Genomic DNA, 11,000 nt, shown 5'->3' on the forward strand with positions numbered 1-11,000 from the left:
GAAGGGGAAGGAGAAGGGGAAGGGGAGGGGAAGGGGAGGGGAAGGGAAGGGAAGGGAAGGGAAAGGGAAGGGAAGGGAAGGGAGGGGAAGAGGAAGGGAAGGAGAAGGAAAAGGGAAGGAAAAGGAAAGAAAAAAAAGAAAGGAAAAAGAGGGAGAGGAAAATAAAAGGGAAAAACAAAGCTCAGTATTTTTTACTTCTTTAAAGTCTGAGCACAGGGAGACACCAGCAGGCTGGATAATCAGTAGATTGTCTAATGTTGGTCTTAATTCCACAAAGATACTGGGAAACCTCTTTTGAAAAGTCTGCTAAGAGCCTGATTACTATTTCTATGATTCTGCCTTTTCTATTACAAAGTCTTCTGAGAGGCGTCAACAAAAGGTTAAATGGCAACTGGAAGCCGAATTCGACAACCATTGATTTGTTGCTAGTGGCCTGCATTTTCTCTGATTGTGCTTGCTCTGAATAAACAAACAAGAAAAATGAGTGCAAAGTAGAGAAACTGGCAAGAGCCTTAACATATAGAGATGTTTTTCAAGGAAAAAACATCACCTTTTTTTTTTGATAATAAAATTAATGGTAAATAAGGCTAACGATGGTAGCCTAAAGTCAATAGAACAATATTGAATACCTCTGTTTTATCGAAATTTAATAAAGAGGAAAATCAAGGCATCAGCTCAGCTTCTTTAAGAATTGGGTTATATAGGCAGCGCCTGTGGCTCAAAGGAGTGAGGCGCTGACCCCATATGCCAGAGGCGGCTGGTTCAAACCTAGCCCCGGCCAAAAACCGCAAAAAAAAAAAAAAAAAAAGAATTGGGGTATACAATTTATCACCAAAAAGGGTCCTTCTAAATTCTAAGATGGTAAACAAAACTGTCAGTTAAACATTGAAAACTTTTTTACAGCTATTATATTAAGAATTGGAGTGTTTTATGTTATTTGCATATATTATATACTTTGTATAATTAGTATACACATAGACACCCATTTCCTCCTTGAGTTACTATGAAATAATAATGTTACCATACTTTGGACTCTTCTCTCTTGTTACCCCCAGTCAGCATGCCAATATGGTGTTTCTCCCATTAAAAAAAAAAAAATTCGTCTTGATTCCACTTCTCCCCCATCATTTCTTTGGCTCCTTTGTCACAAAACTAGAAAAAAAAAAGTTGTCTGTACTCACTGTTGCAAATTGCCTCCTCCTGTTCTGTGCTAAGCCCACTCTAAGTACGTTTTCATCCCCATAGCTCATGGAAACCAATCTTGTCAAGGTCATCCATGAATCCACCTGGCTAAATTCCAGGGGCAAATTTCAGGCCTCAGTCCACCTGACTCATCAGCTGTCCTTGATACACCTGCTCCCTTCCTTATCCGTGATAACGCTTTCTTCCCTTTGTTTCCAGGACCCCACACTATCTTGGCTTCTCCGTTTCCTCACCTCCTTCTCAGTAGCTTTTGCTGCTTTCTTCACTTTGCACCCATCTCTTATAAAACACCCTGGGATTCAGGCCTTGGTTCTTCTGTCGTTTCTATCAATGCATAATCCCAGGTCAGTGTCTTTCTACCTTTCTTATCTTACAGCATACTTGAACCTATAGTTAAATTTCCATGGCCTGGGGCGCCTGTAGTCCCAGCTACTTGGGAGGCTGAGGCAGAAGAATCACCTAGGCCCAGGAGTTGGAGGTTGCTGAAGCGACTCCGCTGCACTCTACCAAGGGCGAAAAAGTGAGACTCTGTCTCTTAAAAAAAAAAAAAAAAAATTTCCGTGGCATGCTTAAATTATGTTGGTTTAAAAAAAAAAATGAGTAAAATGAAAGAATGTACTTACTCTGCTTTGAATGACTTTTTAAATAATTTAATTAATGATCTTTCAATATTTTTGCAGCACACCTTAGATCTTCTCACGGCACACCGGTTGAAAATCCCTGCCTAGCTGCTCTCACACGATCACTTGGTGTTGAATGCTACCTATATGCAACAATTCACAAAATCTAACTTCAGGCCAGACCTTTCTCCAGACTCTAGACGTGTATTGGCCTCCTTAGGTCAGGTCAGGTCATTTCTCTGCTCTCCAGTTCGCTCTGCTGTCTTCTCCCACAAATCTCCTCCTTGCTGACTTCTTTCCGGCTGCTCCGCCCTCCTTTTCTTCCTTGGTTATGCCAACCATCTCTCCAACCAGACTGTTGGCCCTGGCTTATCAGGGTCTGCAATGCTTTCCTCCCAAAGAGATGAATGGGTAAGTCCCTTGCCCTCAACAAGCCTTTGCCCAAACGCCACCTTTTTACGAGACCTGTCCTGATCACCCTAGATTAAAATTGTAACTGCTTCCATGTGGTAGTTCTGGTCACTTCATCTTGCCCTATTTTGACCTTTTTCTCTTATAGCACTTATCACCTCCCACCGTATTATGTAATTTATTTATTTATCATGTTATCATAAACATAATACAACATGAGATCTACCGGGCAGACAGAACAACTCCTAGCACATAGTAGGTGCCCAATAAGTATTTGTTGGATTAGAATTGAATTTTTGATGTATTATTGTTTGTGTCTGTGATGTTTAATTGATGCATAGCCCTTAAAAATGAACCTCCCCACCCTAGCCAGGTGCGGTGGCTCACGCCTCAAATGCTCACACTGGGAGGCTGAGGTGGGTGGATTGCTTGAGCTCAGCAGTTCCAGACCAAAGTGAGACTCTGTCTCTAAAAATAGCTGGGTGTTGTAGCCAGGCACCTATAGTCCCAGCTACTCGGGAGGCTGATGCAAGAGGATCACTCAAGCCCAAGAGTTTGAGGTTGCTGTGAGCTACGATGCCACAGCACTCTACCAAGAGGGACAGGGTGAAACTGTCTCAAAGAAAAAGGGGGGGGGATTCCCCCACATGCACTCTCCCAAATATAATAATGTATCTCTGCTATAGCATAAACATATAGCAATCATCTACTTTATGACATAGTCAGGCATCTTCTGTAGTAGTGAAAAATTAAACACAATCTTACACAGATGCTTAAAGAACATGAGAAAAGATTCTACCACACACTATTTCCTCTGCAAGGAGCCATTCATGGAGTCAGCGATCTTATAGTAAGAAAGCACTTGTGACTACAAACTGAAAACTGCTACAGTTCACTGAAACTTAGTCCCAATTTCCCATTTAAAAGCCCAGAAACTAGCCCCCCATATCCAAGAAAAAGCATCAGACTCAGGCTTCTGTTTGGTTCAACTCATTAGACATTTACTAAGTACCTTCTACATACAAGGCATGAAAGTCAGAGATTTTTTTAAAAAAACATGTTTCTTAAGAAACTTATAATAAAGAAGATGTATGTGCCACAGCAGTATAAAAATTACTACAGTTTCTGAATGTTAGTATAGAGCAGTATTGCCCCAGAGAAATACAATGCAAGCCACTGTTTAATTATAAATTTCCTAGCAGCCTGAGGGAGAAAAAAACTGTAAAGTGAAAAAAGTAAAATGAATTTCAATGATACACACAACCCACTATATACAAAATAGTATCAATTCGACACGAAATCAACATAAAAATTGAGGTATTTTACATTCTTTTTTCTTCTTACTACATCTTAGAAATTTAGTGTGTACTTAAAGCACATTGCCATTTGGAAATTAAATTTTCATCTGAAATACTTGGACCATATTCAAAGCTTATAAATTTACGTTTGAAAAAAACAGAACTACCTACACAAATTATTCTAAACACATCTAGAAATTTTTTTGTGACTGAACTATCAGGGTTTTTTAACTTGAAATTCATTGAATTAAAATTAAAATTCGATATAAAATTCAGTCTCACTAATGACTTTTCAAGTGTGCAAAAGCCACATGTGGCTTATGGCCACAGTAGTAGACAGAGCAGGGTTAGGGCAGGGGTTGCCAAACTTTTTCTGGAAAGGCCCAGAGAGTAAATATTTTAGACTTTGTAAACCAGGTGTACCTTTCGCCTAGAGGATTCTGTTTAGGGGATGAGCGAAGTCTTTTAAGAAGGGCATTGGCGGGCAGTGCCTGTGGCTGAAAGGAGTAGGGTGCTGGCCCCATATACCGGAGGTGGTGGGTTCAAACCCAGCCTCAGCCAAAACCTGCCCAAAAGGCGGGGGGAGGGCATTGGCAGGGTGTGGTAGCTCATATCTGTGATTCTAGCACTCTGGGAAGCTGAGTTCAGAGGATCCCTTAAGCTCAGGAGTTCAAGACCAGATCCTGTCTCTACTAAAAAATAGAGAAATTGCTGTAATTCTAGCACTCTGGGAGGCCGGACTGGGTGGACTGCCTGAGCTCATGGATTCAAGACTAGCCTGAGCAAGGGCAAGACCCTGTACTTAAAACTAGCCCGGTGTTGTGGTAGGTGCCTATAGTCCCAGCTACTCAGGAGGCTGAGGCAAGAGAATCACTTGAGCCCAAGAGTTTGAGGTTGCTGTGAGGTATAACGCCACAGCACTCTACCGAGGGTGACAAAGTAAGACTCTGTCTCAAAAAATTAATGAATTAACTAAAAATAGAAAATATAGAAAAGTTAGCTGGGTGTGGTGGCAGGTGCCTGTGATCCCAGCAAATTGAGAGGCCAAGGCAGGAAGATTGCTTGAGCCCAGGAGTTTGAGGTTGCTGTGAGCTGATGCCACTGCACTTAAAATTTATTTATTAAAAAAAAATACATAAATAAAAAGGTCACCTTTACATTATGTTTAAAGGATGAGTAGAATTTCGAATAAGAGTACTGGGAAGGGCATTCCAGATGGAAGCCTAAGCTTGAGCAAAGTCACACAAGTGGGAACCACCATGGTGCCATTAAGAAAAGGAACCAGCTTGCCTAAGGCACCACACGTGAGGCTTGAAGGAGGGAGGGTAGTGTGCTGGCTGCTCTCCCAGAGGCATTCTCCAACCTTTCTGCCCTGCAGACACTAACCACTATGCACTGTATTGTCCCTGCTTTCTGGATTCTGATGGGTTTGGCAATAGGGGTACTGGCTTGGGATCAGAGCACAAGAGTAGAGGCAGTTTGGATATTTATCCCTGGTTCCCTCCCTGCTTACTGGCTGCTCTGGCAGTGGTAGCTCTATTTGGTACAGCTCCTGTCATCTATGACTCCACATTCTCTCCAGGGTGCAGTTTTACCCAAGCTTTCAGCCCTCGGAGTGGTAACAGCTTTGCCGTGGCTGATCCCTGCATCCTTCTGTAAACAGTCCATGAATAGTCTGTGACTTCTCATTTCAACCCTTTGAGTAGACCATTTGTTTCCAGCCAGGATGATCTTCACTGATTCAGGTAGACTGATGCCAGATCGAGGAGGGTCTTGCATGCCAGACTGCAGAGTTTGACCTGTGTTTAGAAGACAGATGAGAACACCAAGGTTCATCTGTCTACTTGAGTTGTGTGGGTTGTGTGCAGAAACCCTGACTCTTAAGAAAAGGAGAGATATAATTAAGGAGAATACAAAGGCGGAGGCTTCCCTGGGAGATGGTACAAAGAGAGAATCAATATAACCATGTCATTAGTAGCTGACAGTAGTAGTATACCATAGGCACACACTACTAGCACTGAGAACAGTGACCCTGTCAGTTTTAAGCAGAGATGATCAGAGCTACTTAACTGAGTTAAATAGCTCACATCCTTCCATCGTTCCAGAGTCCGTCCTTTGCAGCAACTTGCATTCATTTGCTGCAGGATCCTCTATCACTTCTGGCTTAGAAGCCAGTAGTAACCCAGAGTTCTTCAGCAAACGTGGCTACCCCAGACTTTGGCTGGCTTTCCCAAGGGTTAAGCAGCTCAACATCGAGGCACACTTGCAACACACTCGAGACCGAGACTTAGAGCTCAAGTTGCGAAGTTGGGCCTTAGACCTCCAATGCCATCTGCATAAAAGTCCCTTTCCCTTGGGGCTCTTTCAAGAATTACCACTGGCCTCAGGCACAGCCCTGTCCTCCTTTAACATCTGACCAAACCAGAGACATATAACGTCTCTCTTGATTAGCTGAAGCACAGCCAGGGCCACAGCTATCCCATAATGGACCTTTGTACCATTTAGAAAAAGGTGCTCCATGAGCTGAGCATGGTGGCTTACACCTATAATACTAACACTTTGGGAGGCTGATGTGGATGAATTGATTGAGCTCAGGAGTTTGAGATCAGCCTGAGAAAGAGTGAGATCCCTTCTCTACTAAAAATGGAAAAGCTAGCTGGGTGCTGTGGCAGGTGTCCATAGTCCTAGCTGTTCAGAAGGCTAAGGTAAGGAGGTTGCTTGAACCCAAGAGTTTGAGGTTGCTGTGAGCTATGACACCACAGCACTCTACCCAGGGTGAGTGAGATTCTGTCTCAAAATAAAAAAAACTAGGCTTTATAACACGCTTTTACTCATGCTTAACTGTGTTGGCAGCCCTCAACGAGGCTGCATAAGGCTGCCTACTTACCTACAGGCAACCTTTTTAGCTCTCCTGTCAGTCACTTTGTCCTCATGACAAAGGACAAAGTGACTTTAGCTGGGAAACTGATTTTTTACGCAGTCACCTGGGTAGAGTGCTGACACATCATAGCTCACAGCAACCTCAAACTCTTGGGCTTAAATGATCCTCTTGCCGTAGCCTCCCAGGTAGCTGGGACTGCAGGTGTCCACCACAACACCGGGCTAGTTCTTAGAGATGGGGTCTCACTTTTGCTCAAGCTAGTCTCAAACGCCTCAGCTCAAGCAATCCATCCACCTCAGCCTCCCACAGTGCTGGGACTACAGACATGAGCCACCGCGCCCAGTTCCATGATGCATTTTCAACCTCCAGTGTCATACTGAGCCTTAAGATCTATCTTGTTAATACCTAAGAGCTCATGAAAGTTTGGGCAGTTCTGTGATTTTTCTCTCTTAAAGCTTCTGCTCTTACTGGCCTATCTGGGCTACTCAATAGATAGGTTAATCCCATTAATCCAAATAACCATAAAATATAATATAATCCACTAACCATATATGTATCAATTCTTTCATCAATCAAAATCAATACCCTGCCTTTAAAGATTGCAATTGAGAAGACCAGGAGAGGAAGACTAGAAGTTGCAGCTTTAAAGTTTAGGTGGAAACTTTGGGAGTTTTTTGGTTTGTTTTTTTGAGACAGAGTCTATGTCGCCCTTGGTAGAGTGCGGTGGCGTCACAGCTCACAGCAACCTCCAACTCCTGGACTTAAACAATTCTCTTGCATCAGCCTCCCAAGTAGCTGGGACAAGTCACCCACCACAATGCCTGGCTATTTTTTTGTTATAGTTGTCATTGTTGTTTAGCAGGCCCAGGCCAGGTTCAAACCCGCCAGCCCCAGTGTATGTGGCTGGTGCCCTAACCACTGAGCTACAGGTGCCGAGCCTCGGTGGAAATTTTGTAGGTCTTGCTCCTTTGCCAACTTGAATCTAGGCCTGATTTTATTAGTAAATTGACCGAGAATTTTAGTTTTTACTTGTGTGAAGCAAGCATCAGGGGATCTTCTGTGAGTCAAATACTCATACCTTCACACTGGGACTGAAGGTCGCCTTGACTAGTTACCAGTTTTCTTTGTATATGTCTACACTCTCACCTGTGTCCTAGATAAGTCCAACTGTTGGATGCATAAGCTCTGCGGTAATATTTCCAAATGGGGACAGACTCAGCCGCAAAGTCCAAATGGGACAAGGAATGAACTCTTTCAAATATGGGGAAAGCTAACATTACCTAAAACCAAAGCTTCTCTCTTCTTTGACAAATCTGAATGACCGTCTTGTGGGGAATACAAAAGAGAACCTTAGTGAGATAAGCCTGCGTCACTTGGAGCTTATTACAGACACTTACTCAGCACTTCTGTAGGTGAGTGCGGTAAAGAACTTGCCAAACTGAAGGGTCATTGTCAACCAACGGAACAAAAAACGATGACGGAGGAAGAAAGTCAAGGAGTTTTGAACTGAAACATGAGGCATAGCCTCCTTCCTAAAAGTGCTTAAAAATATGCCTTTCTCTCCTTTCCTCTTGCCAAACAATCATGAGCCCTTCAACGTAGTCACAGTTGACTGATGCCATCTACCAAATCCTCTCCTGGAGGGCCCTCTCCTCCTCTGCGGGCTGCACAGCTGAAACACAAAGAAGGCCTTTCCACAGCAGTCCCCAAGTGTAACTGACATGTCCCTTGTGCCCCTCACCCTTGGATGTCATTCTCTCATCCAGCATATTACGTTAATGACAGATTGCTCTACTGCTGATTCACAGACCTGGGAATACAAAGCCACTGCCATACAGTGTGTGAGGCTGAAACTTGGTTATGCATCCTTTATCTTTTGATGTTAGGCTGAAGTATAGGTCATGAGTTACACACCCATGTTAGTGTGGCCCCAACAATACCAGAAAACGCCAACTAAAGGGATTTTCAGATTTTCTGCATTCTATGAGACCCTCTAACACCTTCTTCAAAAACTCTCCAAGATTGGATGTCCCATTTAATAAGGACAGCTGAATTGGGAAATGGTAGATTACCCCATCTCCCTATTCCCATCCCTTCCCCTCCACCCCCATACCTTTATAAACTACTCAAGTGATTTGAAAATAAACTTCCTTTCTCAAAAAGGATAGGGCAAGCTGATGTTAAGTCACTCTATGAACTGTCAAGGGGCAGGAATTACTCTAAAGCAGTGATTTTCAACCAGTGTACGAGAGGATCTTAGGTGTGCCAAGAAAAACTAGTTGGGCACGATAGTGGGCACCCGTAGTCCCAGCTACTTGGGAAGCTGAGCTAAGAGGATCACTTGAGCCCCTAGGTTTCAGGTTCCTGTAAACTATGATGCCACCACATTCTACCCAGGGTGACAGAGTGAGACTCTGTTTTTAAAAAATTTTTGTAAATTATTTTCAAAAGAATTTTAAAGCACAGTAAATATATTCTCTTTTTTACTCTTTTTGTTGATCAGCATATTTTAAGTGTGCCTTGGAAGTTTAACTACAGGTTCTAGTGTACTGTGAGAAAAAAAGGTTGAAAAACACCACTCTAAGGGAAGAAACATACAAGATAGGAATGATTCTTACCTCCTTCATGCTGAGCATGAGACTTCCCGGGACTGTTTCTCCCTCAATTTCTCACAAGAATCAGACTATATCCCCTGGGGGAAGCCAGACCAATGATTCAGCCCCCTTTGATGCAACCCCTCTTCCCCCCCCATCTGCATACTGAACTCCTTTGCCCAACTGTTATTAAATCCAAAGCAGCACTATTCTGGGAAACGCCACCACCATCTACAACAGGCAGACTTGAACAATTGCTCTACTTCTGTGGGGCTAGATGGCTTTCTTCTTTTATGGAAGTTTAAAAAAAAAAATCAGAGTTCAAGTTCATAGATGGGAGAGCTTGAGCTACGCAGAATCAAAGTGCTCTCCCCAGGCCACGTGGAGGAGCATAAAGTGTACGTTGATCATCAAATCTCTATCAAAGAAAGTGATGTTTTAAAAACACAAATGAAGGACAGGTGCAGTGGCTCATGCCTGTAATCCTAGCACTCGGGGAGGCTGTGGGGGAAGGATTGCTTGATCTCAGAAGTTTGAGACTAGCCTGAGCAAGAGTGAGACTCCATCTCTAAAAATAGCCAGGTGTTGTCCAGGTGCCTGTAGTCCCAGCGACTTGGGAGGTTGAGGCAAGAGGATCCTCTGAACACAAGAGGTTGAGGTTACTGTGAGCTATGAAGCCACAGCACTCTACCCCAGGGTGACTGACACTCTTCTCAAAAAAATTAAATTAAATTAAAATTAAAATAATAAAACAAATGCACAAATGAAGAGGATACATTATTGTAGGTGAATTAAATTTATAGACAAAATGTTGACAAACTTTTTCAATTAAAGTAATGCAACATTTACCCTTCTCTTGTCACATTAAGAAGTGAGCTGCAGGCTCGGCGCCTATGGCTCAACCAGCTAGGGTGCCAGCCACATACACCTAAGGTGGCAGGTTCGAATCCCCAGCCCGGCCCCGCCAAACAACAATGACGGCTGCAACCAAAAAAAAAAAAAATGGCTGGGCGTTGTGGCGGGCGCCTGTGGTCCCAGCTACTTGGGAGGCTGAGGTAGGAGACTCGCTTGCGCCCAGGAGTGGGAGGTTGCTGTGAGCTGTGGTGCCACGGCACTCTACCCAGGGGAAAGCTTGAGGCTCTGTCTCAAAAAAAAAAAAAAAAAAAAAAAAAAAGAAGTGAGCTACATATTAAAAAATAGTTATTCAAATGCATAAATAAATGAAATAGTGTTTAAGCAATAAGGCTCATGCTGATGGCTATCAGGAAATAATGGAATGTAAATAACTTGGAAAAACCATCGATGACAAATGTGGCCACTGCATAACTTAATCATTCCTGTTATCTTTTTCAACTTGCAAAATAAAATCATGATTATCTATCTTGTAGCAAACGCCAGGATATATTACTCAACAAACCCTTTTCCCCACATCCTGGGTACACACCTACATATACACCCCCAGCTTCCCTTTCAAGGTATGTACTATCCAGGTCCTTCAGACCTCCTATACAATCCTCTTGTGCTTTCTACCTTCCATATCATCCCAGAGAGAAGGAAAGAGTGTCTGAAGTCCCAGAGAAAAGTAAATCACTAGATGGAAGGAGCCTATGTCCCTGAACTACTGCATGGAGCAGAGCCATCCATACCAGTCCGTGTTGTACTGTGATGGGCAGAAGAAACAGACTTTTGTTTAATTAAGCCACAGAATTTTCTTTTTTTTTTTTTGAGAGAAGAATTTCACTCTCTTGCCCAGGATAGAGTGCACGGTGTTAGCCTAGTTTACAGCAACCTCTGATTCCTGGGCTCAAGTGATCCTTCTGCCTCATTTTCCCAAGTAACTGGAACTACCGGCACCAGGCACTAATCTTTCCGTTTTTAGTAAAGACAGGGTCTTTTTTTTTGAGGCAAAGCCTCAAGCTGTCCCCCTGGGTAGAGTGCTGTGGCATCACAGCTCACAGCAACCTCCAACTCCTGGGCTCAAGCGAGTCTCCTG

This window comes from Otolemur garnettii, unplaced genomic scaffold (genome assembly GCF_000181295.1).
Source record: "Otolemur garnettii isolate 467f Iridium unplaced genomic scaffold, OtoGar3 scaffold00020, whole genome shotgun sequence".
Classification (NCBI taxonomy): domain Eukaryota; kingdom Metazoa; phylum Chordata; class Mammalia; order Primates; family Galagidae; genus Otolemur; species Otolemur garnettii.